This window comes from Zingiber officinale, chromosome 9B (genome assembly GCF_018446385.1).
Source record: "Zingiber officinale cultivar Zhangliang chromosome 9B, Zo_v1.1, whole genome shotgun sequence".
Classification (NCBI taxonomy): domain Eukaryota; kingdom Viridiplantae; phylum Streptophyta; class Magnoliopsida; order Zingiberales; family Zingiberaceae; genus Zingiber; species Zingiber officinale.
Window position 1 is genome coordinate 20,110,035 of NC_056003.1, and position 13,997 is coordinate 20,124,031.

The 13,997-nt window shown below is 35.2% G+C and overlaps 1 pseudogene; it reads left to right on the forward strand.

Moving 5' to 3' along the window:
* The first annotated feature begins 2,298 nt into the window (after positions 1–2,298).
* LOC122022868 lies at positions 2,299–13,300 on the forward strand (annotated as a pseudogene).
* The last annotated feature ends 697 nt before the right edge of the window (positions 13,301–13,997 follow it).

Here is a 13,997-nt window from a genome sequence, read left to right on the forward strand (position 1 = left end):
GTGTAATCTGAATATCACTCTAATAATCATAATGAAGAACAGTAGGTTGCCGAAGAAAAATTCTCATATATGCAAGCAACCAACGTAGCCAAACAATCACACAAGTGGTGGTAGCCATGTCACGATACTCAGCTTCTATGAAAGTTCTGGAAATAATATCTTGCTTATTACTCTTCCAAGAGATAAGAGAATTTACAAAAAAAAAAATACAGAAGTCGATGGTTGACTTACGATCCATAAGGTCACATGCCCAATCAATATCAAAATATGCACATAGCTTTAACAAGAAAGTAGAAGGAAATAAGAGACTCTAAAACTGAGTTCCCTGAAAATACCGGAGAATGCAAAGAATAGCAACCCAATAAACTGTGGTCGGTATAGTGACAAACTGACTAACCACATGTACAGCACACGCAATATTAGGACAAGTCATAGTGAGATAAACTAAGTTTCCCACAACTATATGATAGAGGTTAGGATCTAGATAAGGAGAATCATCTGATGGAGAGTACCAAACATTAGTCTCAAGGGGAGTATCAACTACCCTGTTTTCAATTTGATGTGCACGTTCAAGTAGATCAGCTATGTACTTTAACTAAGATAATTGATAACCTTTTGCCGAAGAGATGATCTCGATCCCTAGAAAATAGCTGAGTAAATCCAAGTCTTTTAAAGTGAAACAATGAGCTAATTCAAACATCAAAGACTCAATTCCATCGAAATCATCACCCATAATTATCATATCATTCATATTTAAAGACAAAAGTATACAAGTTGCATGCGTACACTTGACAAATAAAGCCGAATCATGATTATTGGGATGAAAACAAAGCGAGTTAATCACTATGGAGAACTTCACAAACCAAACATGCGATGCTTGTTTGAATCCATATAGAGCTTTGCGAAGCTTGCAAACTTCACCAAGTCAATGAGCAACTCCAGGAGGAGGCACCATATACACTTCTTCTTGAAGATCACTATTCAAGAAGGTATTTTTGACATCTATCTGAAATATTTTCTATTGATAAATAGAGGCAACGACAATTAACATATGAACGGTGGTTATTTTAGCAACAAGAGCAAAAGTTTCCTCATAATTCATATCATACTCCTGAGACTAACCTTTATCAATAAGATGAGCTTTGTGGTGTTCAACAGAATCATCAAATTTAGTTTTGATCTTACAGACCCAATGAGAACCATGACGCATTTCCTTGGTAACAGAGGTATCAAATCTCAAGTATGAGTATGATACGGAGCAGTTAATTTCTCGTCCATAGCATTCTATCAAAGATTATACTCAACAGCTTCTCTATAGAATAAAGGCTCAAAAATATGATGAACAGATGCAACAAAAGAAGCAAAGAAACTAGAATAACAAAAATAAGTAAACTTAGATAGTGTAGTAGACTTATGAGGACATGTAAACTGACGAGTAGGATTATCCATAATCTAACCAGGTGATAGAACAATCGTAGGAGGGGGAGGGGGAGGAGATGTCTCAAGAATACTTTATTCAATGAAGCTGTCATGTGAAAGAGTAGTTTTCGTCGGTGTCGATACTGAAGGGATCAATGTGAATAAGATCTGCATGAATCATGTGTAGAAGAGGTATGGAGAAGAAAGAAATATTCTCAAGACGCATAACATAACGAGAGACATATAATTTTTTACTGACTGGATCAAAACAGCGGTATCCATTTTGACCAACACCATAACCAAGGAAGACATACAAAGCAGACCTAGAAGACAACTTACCACACTCAACGTATGGTCGGAGAACAAAATAGGTACAACCAAAAACATGTAAATAGAAATAATCAAGAGCATGATCATACAATTTTTGAAAAGGAGACAAACCTAAATTATAAGAAGTTAGAATCCTATTAATTACATGAGTAGCAATAAGAACTGCTTCTCCCAAAAAAAATACTAGAAACATTCATAGATAATAAGAACGAATAGGCTGTCTCAACAAAATGTCTATGTTTTCTCTCTACAACCCCATTTTATTCAGGTGTTTCTCAACACGAGATTTGATGTATAGTACTTTCTAATACAAGTAAAAGAGAAAAAAATATTAGAAGTATACTCACCCCCCAAATCCCAACAAAAATATTGGATAATAGCTAAATGTTGAGTTTTGATAAAAGTTTTAAAGTCATTAAAGATGGTAAGATAATTAAATATGTGTTTCATAAGATAAACCCAAGCATAACGAGTGTAATCATCAATAAAAGAAACATAATATCTTGATCCCCCTTTTGTAGTAACAGGATAAGACTCTCATACATCAAAATGAACAAGATCAAAAGGATTAGGAAAAAAGATAGACTTTTATTAAAAGGTAACGCTGAAAATTTTATTAGTTTATAACTACTACAATCAAAAATATCATGAGCTTTTAAAGTTTCTAATACTCCAAATATAGTTAAAAAATTATAAATAGGATGTTGAAATATGACCTAGATAAGTATGACCCAAAGGAATAATTAGGAGCATAGCCATACAGTTCTTGAAAATGAGACAAACCTAAATTGTGAGAAGTTAGAATCCTATTAATTACATAAGTAGCAATAAGAACTATTTCTCCCCAAAAAATACTAGGAATATCTGCAGATAATAAAAATGAACGGGTTATCTCAAGAAGATATCTATGCTTTCTCTCTACAACCTCATTCTGCCCAAGTGTTTCTCAACACTAGGTTTAATGTATTGTACTTTCTAATACAAGTAAATGAGAAAAAATATTCGAAGTATACTCGCTCCCCAAATTATAATGAAAACACTTAATAATAGCTAAATGTTGAGTTTTGACAAGAGCTGTAAAGTCATTGAAGATGGTAAGATAATCAAATCTATGTTTCATAATATAAACCCAAGCATAACGAGTGCAATCATCAATAAAAGCAATATAATATCTTGATCTCCCTTTTGTAGTAATAGGAGAAAGACCCCACACATTAGAATGAATAAGATTAAAAGGATTAGAAGAAAAAGATAGACTTTAATTGAAAAGTAATGTAGAAAATTTTGCCAGTTTACAACCACTACAATCAGAAATATCATGATCTTTTAAAGTTTCTAATACTCCAGATGAAGCTAAAAATTGTAAACGGAATGTTAAAACATGACTTAGATGAGTATGACACAAATAAAAATTAGAAGAAGAACAACTCAATCGAAAAGATGACAAATCGACACTAGATGCTACAACATCTGGTACTTGGAGCTTATCCAAGACATTGATTCCTCCTTGCCTACGGCATGTCCCAATTACCTTTCGAGATAGTTGGTCCTATACATAACAATTGGATAAACAAAATAAGATTGAATATCCATTCTTATATAATTGACTAACAAAAATAAGATTAAGTGTAAGACTAGGAATATAATAAACATCAGGAAGAGACAAGTCAGTTATAACAATAAAACCAACACATATTAATGGCATCAGAGTACCATCAACAATCACAACTGATAAAGATAAATTAGAAGACAAGGAGATAAAAGATGACAAGTCAGGTGGCATATTATGTGAGGCTGTAGAATCTAAGATTCATAAAGAAGAAGATATACCAAATGTACCAGAGGATGACAAACCTATATGAGAAGAAGTAGACATGGCAAAGGGCTGTGAAGCAAGAAACTATTGAAACTGTTCAAGCATATATGGGTCTAAAGAGGGGGCAACCACTGCATTACTAGACTGAGATAGTTTATATGACAACTGTTGTGGTTGATTACCATATTTCCAAGAAACATTATGATGTAGCAATGATGGATATTGAGCTCATTGTTGTTGATACTGCTACTGTGGTAGTTTACCTTTGTTCATCAATAATGGACACTTAGACTTCTAGTATCTTTTTTTTTAACAATAATAAGCACACTTATCGCTAGAAACTGTCAAAGTCGACCTACTTTGATTATGAGGCGGAGGCCACTGTGGTGTTGAAAAAACAGATGGCGTAGATGATACAATAGTCTTCTTATCAACTTGAGACTTATGGAGAATCTCCTTAGTAAGAAATTCATGTACTACTGAATCAAGGAAAGGAAAAAGACTACGATGCAAAATTGTTCCACGCAATCCTTCAAAGTTATCATGAAGAGTCATCAAGAATTGGACCAGAGGTTATTCTTCTCTATGAGTGACATAAGCTGGGAATGCTTGCAATTCTGAGAATTTTATGATTGCCAACTGGTCTCATAGTTCTGACATGGCAGAATAAAAATCTTAGATGCATATATCTTGTTGCCGAAGTGCGAGGATATCTGCTTCTAATTGAGATTATTTGGCAATGTTAAACTGCATGTATAGTCTTACCAAATGGTCCCAAAACTCTTTGATTGTCTAATACTTGTCCAATTGAGAACCAATGGAGTGTGAAACAGAATTATTGATTCACATAATAATCTTCACATTATCGACCTCCCAAACATCTAATGACTTAACATAATCATCAACGTTGTTGTTCGTAGGTTGAATTCGCACACCTGAAACATCTCTCCATAAATTTTCCCTATAAGAAGTTCTTTATAACATATCTCCAATATGAATAAATTTTTCCATCTAGTCAGACACTAATCGATTGAAGCAAATTATCTGTGCAACCACCCATGATGATAGAATGAATTGTGCTCATGAATAATCAAACAGACAAAACCAAGTTGATACGAAAATAATTGAAACCTAATCAAAATTGTATGGCTGCACCAAAAATTATAGATCAAATTAACAATTCTTTAATTAAACTATCAAAATTATGAAGATGAAGGCTCTGATACCATATAGAAATTGAGATAAGAAAAAAGTAGTCGTCTTGCTAATCCAAAGTATTTGAGAAATAAAGAGTACAAAATCTTATATTGATAGATTAAGAAATCCTAAACCCTAAACTAAAAATGTAAAAGACTAAATTGCCCTAAAGGCTATAAATAAATAATTCTAATAAATATATATAATCTAACAAAGTCATGTCCGAGTATCAACTCGGCTACACTCGCAAGAGAAAAGCATTACATCTAACTAAATCCATGACGCATATCCGTTTATGGCTGGGGATTTGTCAAAAAGTCCAGAAGGGTGCATAAGTCCACCATAAATACCTATCTAGCCCCTAATAAACAACTCACAGTAAAGGCATGTCAAATCCATTGATAGTTGGTCACTTGCTCAAAGTAACTTCATGGGGCCTTGGCCCATGACACAGAAGGAGATGGATCGAGATGATTTGGAGTCACCTGAGACTCACAGACACATAGGAGATGTGAGAGGCATGGAGGAGATGTGGGGCACCTGCTTACAGGAGACACAGGACATAGTGTGAACACTGATGATGATGCAGGCACATGAGTAGTATGGACAGAAATAGCAGGCAATGTTGGATGATGCCTCAGCTTCTGTATCTTATACTTAGGGCGAGCTTACAGCCAACATATGTAGAGGAGATAGGAATAGATGGTACACGAGTGAGCACATGTATATGACCATGGTTCTCCTTCCAGATATGATACTTCGTCAGACATGACACAAGGGGTTTCAGGATCACTTTTGTATGTTTGTGTATTTTGAAGATATATATTTACCTTTTCATCAAAAAAAAAATCAATGATGCATATACATGATATAGTTATCAATCATCTTAAAGGCTACATTAGAAAACTAGATGCAATAGTAATCGAAGGGCTGACCTAAATTGAGAGCCACTCTCATTGCTTCTTACTTGTCGTGGAGGAGTTCTTGTAAGAGAAGCAGAGTCTTCTGTAGAAATGAGTGACAATTGAATCTTGGCCTCAATAGAGAAGAGTTCAAGGAAAAAGAAGAGTCAACTACCATAAGATGCAAGATGCCTAATTCATTTTGACTTCCTCCTTTTTATACTCAAAGCACATCCTACAGGAACCATCCACTTAAAGAGTCCATAATCCGTTAACGACTCATTAATGTTAATAAACCTGATTATTGGATTTACACATTTAATTTATTTCTAAAACTTATACCCTCTTTATGTATCAAGCATTAACAATCCATTAACGCTAACAAATCGAATTATTGGATCTACACATTCAATCTGATTCTAAAACTTAAATCCCATTTATGTATCAAACATTAGATCACTTAATTGAAATTAAATTCCTTAATAATAAAATTGTTGTGTGTTGTTATTGATCTCATATCAATGTATATATCATGCAATCTCCACATGGATGTAAAATTTTAACTACTAATGGAAGCAATATCAAAAGAAATCGAGGAGTTTTAAAAATGAAGAGGTTATCAAGTTATTAGTTTGACTGAGAGTAATTAGGAAAACAATTGCTACTAATGATAAATTTTCTTATTTCATTTCATGTGGTAAATTGTTCCAAACCATATTGATAAATATTTTTTTTTAAAAAAAAATCAGTACATCAAAATAATATCATTCTTCTTTAAATTCATGGGTCATTAAAATAATGTCTCATTCCATAAGAATATATGATTAAATCAAATATATGCTTAAATTATAATTAGGAACTCATGTTTCTTAAGCTCTTAATCGAATCTATCTAACAATAAATCATAAAATTATAAGTCACTTAATCTCTTATATGTCTTTCGATCGTACGTAGTATTGGACAATTTTTACCGAGATATAAGGGATATTCTAAATTGAAGAGTTGAGGCATGCGTTCAACGCAGTTTCTTTAAAATAGATTTGTCTCATCTGTTAGTGTGATTGTTCTCGAGTCAAGGTTCATCAATTTGTCTAAACTCAAGTTTGCTCAAGCTTGAGTTTTGATATTTGACAATATGTGAGAGAGAAGTTAATTAGATCAGGGGAGGACCGGATACTTATCTAGGAAAGTTCTAACTGAAGGTTAGGCAAAGAAAAATCTTAACTAAAGGTTGGACAACGAAAAATCCTAACGGGAGGTTAGGTAACGGGAAATTCTAATTGGGTGTTAGGCAATGGAAAATCTCCAGTGAGTGATGCTAAATAGTGGAAGTCCTAGCGGGGCTACACTACAACAAAAATGTTAAAAGACAATACCACAAAGATAATGATGTTAGGAGAAACCATTGTGATTTTGATAAAAGACAATGGTTTTTGCGCCCATATAACGCAAAAGACAACGGTTTTACACTATCCATTGCCATTGAGTGTTTTTCTTTAATCAACAATACTTTTTACAATGGTTTTCTAAAACCGTTGTCTATGTGTACTTTTTTGGGGGCTACAAAAATCGTTGTCTATGTGCACTTTTTTCTTGAAGACTACGACAACGGTTTTTGAAAAACCATCTGCGACTCTAACCCTAAATGCCTTCCCGAACCCTTCTCTGCTTACAATCTCTTCACGCTGCCAAAACTCTAAGCATATACGTCCAACCCCTCCCTTGCACAAGTAGCTTCCTTCATTTGGATCTATTTCTCCAGACGATTTGATTTTTGTTATTGTTGGTTACGGGGGTGGGGGATGTTGAAGTTGGAAATTGCATGTTGATGTGGCAGTCAGAGTTGGAGAAGCTACAGTACATGGTGAAGGTGGAGAAGATCGAGGTCGACCATTGTAACAACGTGCAAATGAACGTCAAGTGGTACTGCCGCCCTAAGGAGTCCATTGACGGCTGACGACTGTTTAACGGTTCTAAGGAGTTGTTCCTCTCTGATCACTACGACGTGCAGAGCGTGCACAACATCGAGGGGAAGTGCATTGTGTTGGTGCGGTTAGCACTAACAGTCTAATTCAGGTTTTGATGAATGACAAAGTAGGTTAAGTTAGTTTCATTGTGATCTAACACTTTAACTAAGTGTGCAGAAAAAGCCCAGCTAGGTCGACAGGCCGATCGAATAGCTGGCATTAAGCTCAGACTGGTCGACGGGCTGATTGGATGTTTGACACGAAGTTCAGCTAGGTCAATGGGCCGACCTGATAGCTGGCATGAAGCCCAGACTAGTCGACGGGCTGACCAGATGTTTGGGACGAAGTCCAACTAAGTCGATGGGCTGATCTGATAGCTGGCACGAAGTCCAGATGGGTCGACAGGCTAATCGGGCGTCTGGCAGGTGAGTTAAGGTAAGTCACTGGAGGAGAGTGACTGTGACGACATGCTCTTGGGTAGGGAACTTAGGCATCGATCCAACTTAGATCCATTTCAGAAATCTAGGTTGAGATCATGACTAGATTCCGGTCTCGAGGAGACGAAATCTAATTACTATTCCTTTTCCATTGTACTAACTTCTGTTTTGCAGGGTAGTTTAAACTATTATTTTTTCCTCAGACTAACTCTTTCTTGCAGGAGAAGGACATTCTGGAGAATGGTGGTCCGGGCACCCAGAGTTGGTCCGAGCGCCCGAAATTGGTCTGGGCGCCCGGAAGACAAATTTTATCTCGTCGCAGTCATCGCACGTGGAGCTCACTAGTTGGTTGGGCTACGTCACAGTTCAGGCGCCCGAAAGGGATGCGGGCGCCTGAAAGGGATCCAAGTGCCTGAAAGGGATCCGGGCGCCCAGAGCTTCCTATATAAGGAGGGTGAGCCCTGAAGCAAAGAACAACAACGACATCTGCTCTATTACACTGTGCTCCTGCGACGCTGCTTCTCCGACAACCTGCGGCTCAGGTTCTATATATTGTTGTCGGTATTTTTCATTTTTTTTATAGTTCTTGTACTCAACTTTGTAAACTTGTTTGCGAACTATTGGTGATTTTCCAACGAAAGCACTCGACGAGTGCGGGTCTTGGAGTAGGAGTCGACCAAGGCTCCGAACCAAGTAAATTGGTTTGTGTACTCTTTACGAACTTTTCGATCGATATTCACCCCCCCCCCCCTCTATCGACTTTCACGATCCAACAAGTGGTATCAGAGCAGGTACCGCTCTGAATTGGTGCAACCACCAATCAAGCAAAGGGGGTCTTTTTTAAAAGAAAAATTAGATATCATTTTTGCTTAAAAAATATTTTTATGCCTTTCATTTTATTCCCTCCAAAAGTATTTTTGAAAATTTTATTTTCATTTTTTCACCATTGATTAGTGTTGACAAAATATCGCATTTAACAAAATTTGTAATAATTTTTTATTAATATTTTATTTTTTAAAAAAAAATATTTTTTTTGTAACGACCACACCTCTCTACTACTCTCTAGAGGTGAACGCTACTCAACTACTAACTATACTTAACCGGTATGATTGAAACCATGAGGAGTCTCTACCGGAAAATTTCGGCAACATCTCCCCTGTACCGGTGACCATAAACTGAGATACATATATAGTATACATCAGCCACAGGTGGCTGGAACATATATCAAACACCCACGTAATTAAATAAGTGTCAAACACCACTCACATCAAAATAACCCAAAAACAGAGGAGAACTATACTAGTGACGTCACACGAGATCACAATCCATCTACCATGTCCTAATAACAGCAAGATAACATACATGATCCCAAATACTTCTAACATAGCAATAAGGACAATCTCAAATATTTATTAATCACTAAAATGCGGAAACTTAAAAATGCCCCAAGTCTCTCCCATAGTCCTGGCATCACACATCCATCTGCACCTCCTTGTCGCCTTCCTTTGCTATAGGTTTCCTTTTCCTTTATCTGCAGTAAGAGGAAATGCAAACTATAAGCAAAATTGGTTAGTAAGCGTTGTCTAACTCACAAAAACTCGAATATGCATGTAAGCTGAAAGAAATCTGAAAACTGAATTCTCAAAGGAAAATTCTACTCATGCTCATCTAATAGCAAAGCACTAAAATTTGCATACTCATGATATACAAGAATAAAACTACATGCTGGAAAACAAGGCTAATCATGCTCAATAAACTAATCAGGAAACAAATAAAACTAATACTGCATGCTTCGAATTAAAAGAAACTAACTTGCTGAATTTTTAAACTTAAGTGAAGCTTGTTTTACTTGTTTAAAAACTTATACTTTTATTAGTTCAAAATAATAATCAACTTTCTTCTTGGGCCCAGGCATAGTACCAAAGCGCGCTCCCTAATAGAAACTGGGGTAGCAACCCACCAGTCCTACGAGGGTAAAGACCTCGGTCTTACCAGGGCTAAGACCTCGAAATTAGTCACCTGGATTTGTTTAACGACAACCTCGGAAGTCGGGTACTAGCCTCTTTAAAAAGTAAAATACTTGTTATCTTTTATTACTTCTAATATATAATGCCTCGGCATTTTAATAAGCACCTTGTGTGCCAAAATCCCTAAAGTCTTGACTTTGGGATCTACTTAAGGCCTTGGCCTTTTTCTTTCTTTTCTTTATCTTATATTTGTTAATACCTCTAATAAAAGAAAGCTTCTTTAAAAACTGAAATGTTTAAACAAATTCTAACATTGAAATGCATAAACAAAAATCTGTATACTAGGCTAATCGAATTCTGCATATTTAGCTAACAGAAATCTGCATACTGTGCTAACAAAACTGCACTATAAGAGATCTAAACTGCACTAGAGTTTTGCATATATAACTAATAAAAATCTGCACTACATTCAGCTAATGGTAAATGAAAACTACACATGTTCAGCTAAGGGTAAATGAAACTACACATGTTTAATTACTTTACTGTAATTAAATCATAATTTATCTTAATTAAAGATTTATCTAAATTGAACCTTAAAATTACTTAACCTGGTTTAATAACTTTGATAAATTTAAACCTTGAATTAATACTAACTTTAAAAATCCTACTTAAGTTAAATCTAATAAAAGGATGAAGTGAAATAAATAAAAAAAACTATATTATAACTCAGACTTTCATTTAATCAATTAACTCAATCATTTAATACAAAATTTAAGTTGTTTTAATCAAATAAGTATTGAATTGAGCTACTTAACTTATTATGGATTAATTTAAATAACCTTATTTTAATCAAACTTATATAAGCAAGTATATATAAATTCTTATATAAATAATAAACTTTATAAACATAAGTGTTAATAAATCCCCTAAAACACTTAGGTTGAAAAATGTGTTAAGGCTCTAAAATTTCACATACCCAAACCTTAGTGTTAACTTAAGGGGGAGAGATAAATTAAGGAAGAGTAATAAATTCAGGGGGAGTATCAACTTTAGGAGGAGTATCAAAGTCAGAGAGAGTATCAAATTTTTTATTAGAAAATTATTTCCTTAAGTTTTTTTTGGAATTTTTTAATTATTCCTTATCAAATTCCTTTTTAAAATCTTTTTTTTTGAAAATCCTACCTTACTTTTAAAAAAAATTATATACTTTGAAAATCTTACTTGAATTTTTTTTTGGAAAATATTTTTAAAAATCCTTATTTCAAAAATAATGTTAGGTCCAAGGGGAGGATTAATTATTTTCATACTTATTATTTTTTTCCTTCTTTGAAAATATTTTTGCAAAATTACTTTTGAAAAGTATTTTTCATTTTCTTAAAAATACTTTAGCAAGATTGTTTTGAAAATTACTTTAATTTTGCAAATTTAATCTTTGAAAAATGGCTTTCAAAATTTTTTAACTTTCAAAAACTTATTTATTTTTAAAAGGGTCTTTTACAAACTTATTTTTGAAAATTAATTTTAAAGTTGACTTTTACAAACTTATTTCTGAAAGTAAAATTTTACAAATTCATTTTTAAAATTGGCTGCTATAAACTTATGTTTGAAAACTATTTTTGAAAAATTGCCTTAAGAAAATCACTTCAACTTTTTGCAAAAACTACGTTATTTTGGCAATTATGCAATGTTAGTTTTTGAATATATGATACTTTTCAAAAACTTAGCTATTTTGAAAAAGTTAGACAATGTTGAAAATTTAACTCCCCCAGGACAACCTAAAAATTTTCTGTTGTCAGATTTATTTTTTTTACGTGACCATTTTTTTTATGCTTGCTATTATGCTTTTTGATGAATGCCAGAGGGGGAGGGTTAGGTGATTTAAGTTAGTTAGCAACAAAAATATATAAAACCAAGTCTAACTTAAAAACCAAGTCGTTGATTGCTACTTACTTTTTGCATATTTTTCACTAACTTAACCCAGGTTGTCATTGCATCAAAAAGGGGGAGATTGTTGGTGCAGTTAGCACTAACAGTCTAACTCAGGTTTTGATGAATGACAAAGTAGGTTAAGTTAGTTTCATTGTGATCTAACACTTTAACTAAGTGTGCAGAAGAAGCCCAGCTAGGTCAACGGGCTGACTGAATAGCTGGTATAAAGCTCAGACTAGTCGACGGGCTGACCGGATGTTTGGCACAAAGTCTAGCTAAGTCAACGGGCTGACCTGATAGTTGGCACGAAACCTAGACTGGTCGACGGGCTAATCGGATATTTGGGACAAAGTCTAGCTAGGTCGATGGGCTGACTTGATAGCTGGCACGAAGTTTAGACGGGTCGACGGGCTGACCGGACGTCTGGCAGGTGAGTTAAGGTAAGTCACTGGAGGAGAGTGACTATGAGGACGTGTTCCCGGGTAGGGAACTTAGGCGTCGATCCAACTTAAATCTATTTCGAAAATCTAGGTTGAGATCGTGGCTAGATTCCGATCTTAGGGAGACAGAATCTAATTACTATCCTTTTTCTATTGTGCTAACTTCTGTTTTGCAGGGTAGTTTAAACTATTATTTTTACCTCAGACTAATTTTTTTTTGTAGGAGAAGGACATTTTGTAAAAAGGTGGGGCGGGTGCCCGGAAGGTATCCGGGCGCCCGGAGTTGGTCTGGGCGCTCCGAATCGATTCGGGCACCCAGAAGGCAAATTTTATCCCGTCGCAGTCGTCGCACGTGGAGCTCACTGGTTGGTTGGGCTACATCACAGTTTAGGCGCCCGGAAGGGATCCGGGCACCCAAAGCTTCCTATATAAGGAGGGTGAGCCCTAAAAAAAAAACAACAATGATATTTGCTCTACTGCGATGTGCTCCTGCGACGCTGCTTCTCCGATAACCTGCGGCTTAAGTTCTGTTTATTGTTGTCGGTATTCTTCAATTATAGTTCTTGTACTCAACTTTGTAAATCTGTTTGTGCACTATTAGTGATTGTCCAACGAAAGCACTCGACGAGTGTGGGCATTGGAGTAAGAGTCGACCAAGGCTCAAAACCAAGTAAATTGGTTTGTGTTAGCATTGCTCTCTTTCTTTTCCGCTGCATACTCTTTACGAACTTTTCGATCGATATTCACCCCCCCTATCGACTTTCACGATCCAACACATTGTGCACTCGTCTAAGAACTACACCAAGCTGGAGAATGTTAGGGTCGAGGACTACTTATGCTGCTTTGAGTACAAGGTGGCCACTGGAGCTTTCATGCCTGATCGAGTTGTAGTGTAGGATTTGCCTTCTTTGCATCTATTTTCTTCATTATTTGTGATCCTAGTTTTTTGGTAATTGGATTTTTACCTATCAAGTTTGTGTTTTTTACTTCTTTTTTTTTTTTGTTTCGGATATTGCAAGTGTGAGATGCATTACAACCCTGATGATCTAGTGTGGTGGATGCAAGGATTGGTAAGTGAGTTTGGTTACTCATTCACACGTTGCTTGACTTGGTCTTTTCTATGATTGCTTCAAGCTAGGATTTGGAGGTGAGACTGTGGAATAGAACTTGAAAAAAAAATCAATTCTGGTAGTTTGTTAAAGTTGAAAATATGAATGTCTACGCATGCACTTATGATTCAAAATGCTAAAGTTGAGGAATTTCTCCAACATGGCCTTAGTCTTTCATCTTGTAGAATTCCTAATCTTCTGGTTGATTCTTGAGTTGCTTCTCGTTGTCTCCGAGAGTTATTTCGTGCACGATAATTTATTGAAATATGTATGCACTAATTATATGGTTTGTGTATAGTATTCCTTTGTTGCAAGAAGGAATTGGCTTTATTTCATGATCTTAGGTGATAATAGTGTCATGAATTCCTAGTCACATTCATCATATTTTTTTTTATACAAGAAAGCAAAGTTAGTCATCTTATAAATTTTGCTTTCTGGTCAAGTTTTAGAAGGGCAATTTCTTTTATATGTTGCATTTTCACAT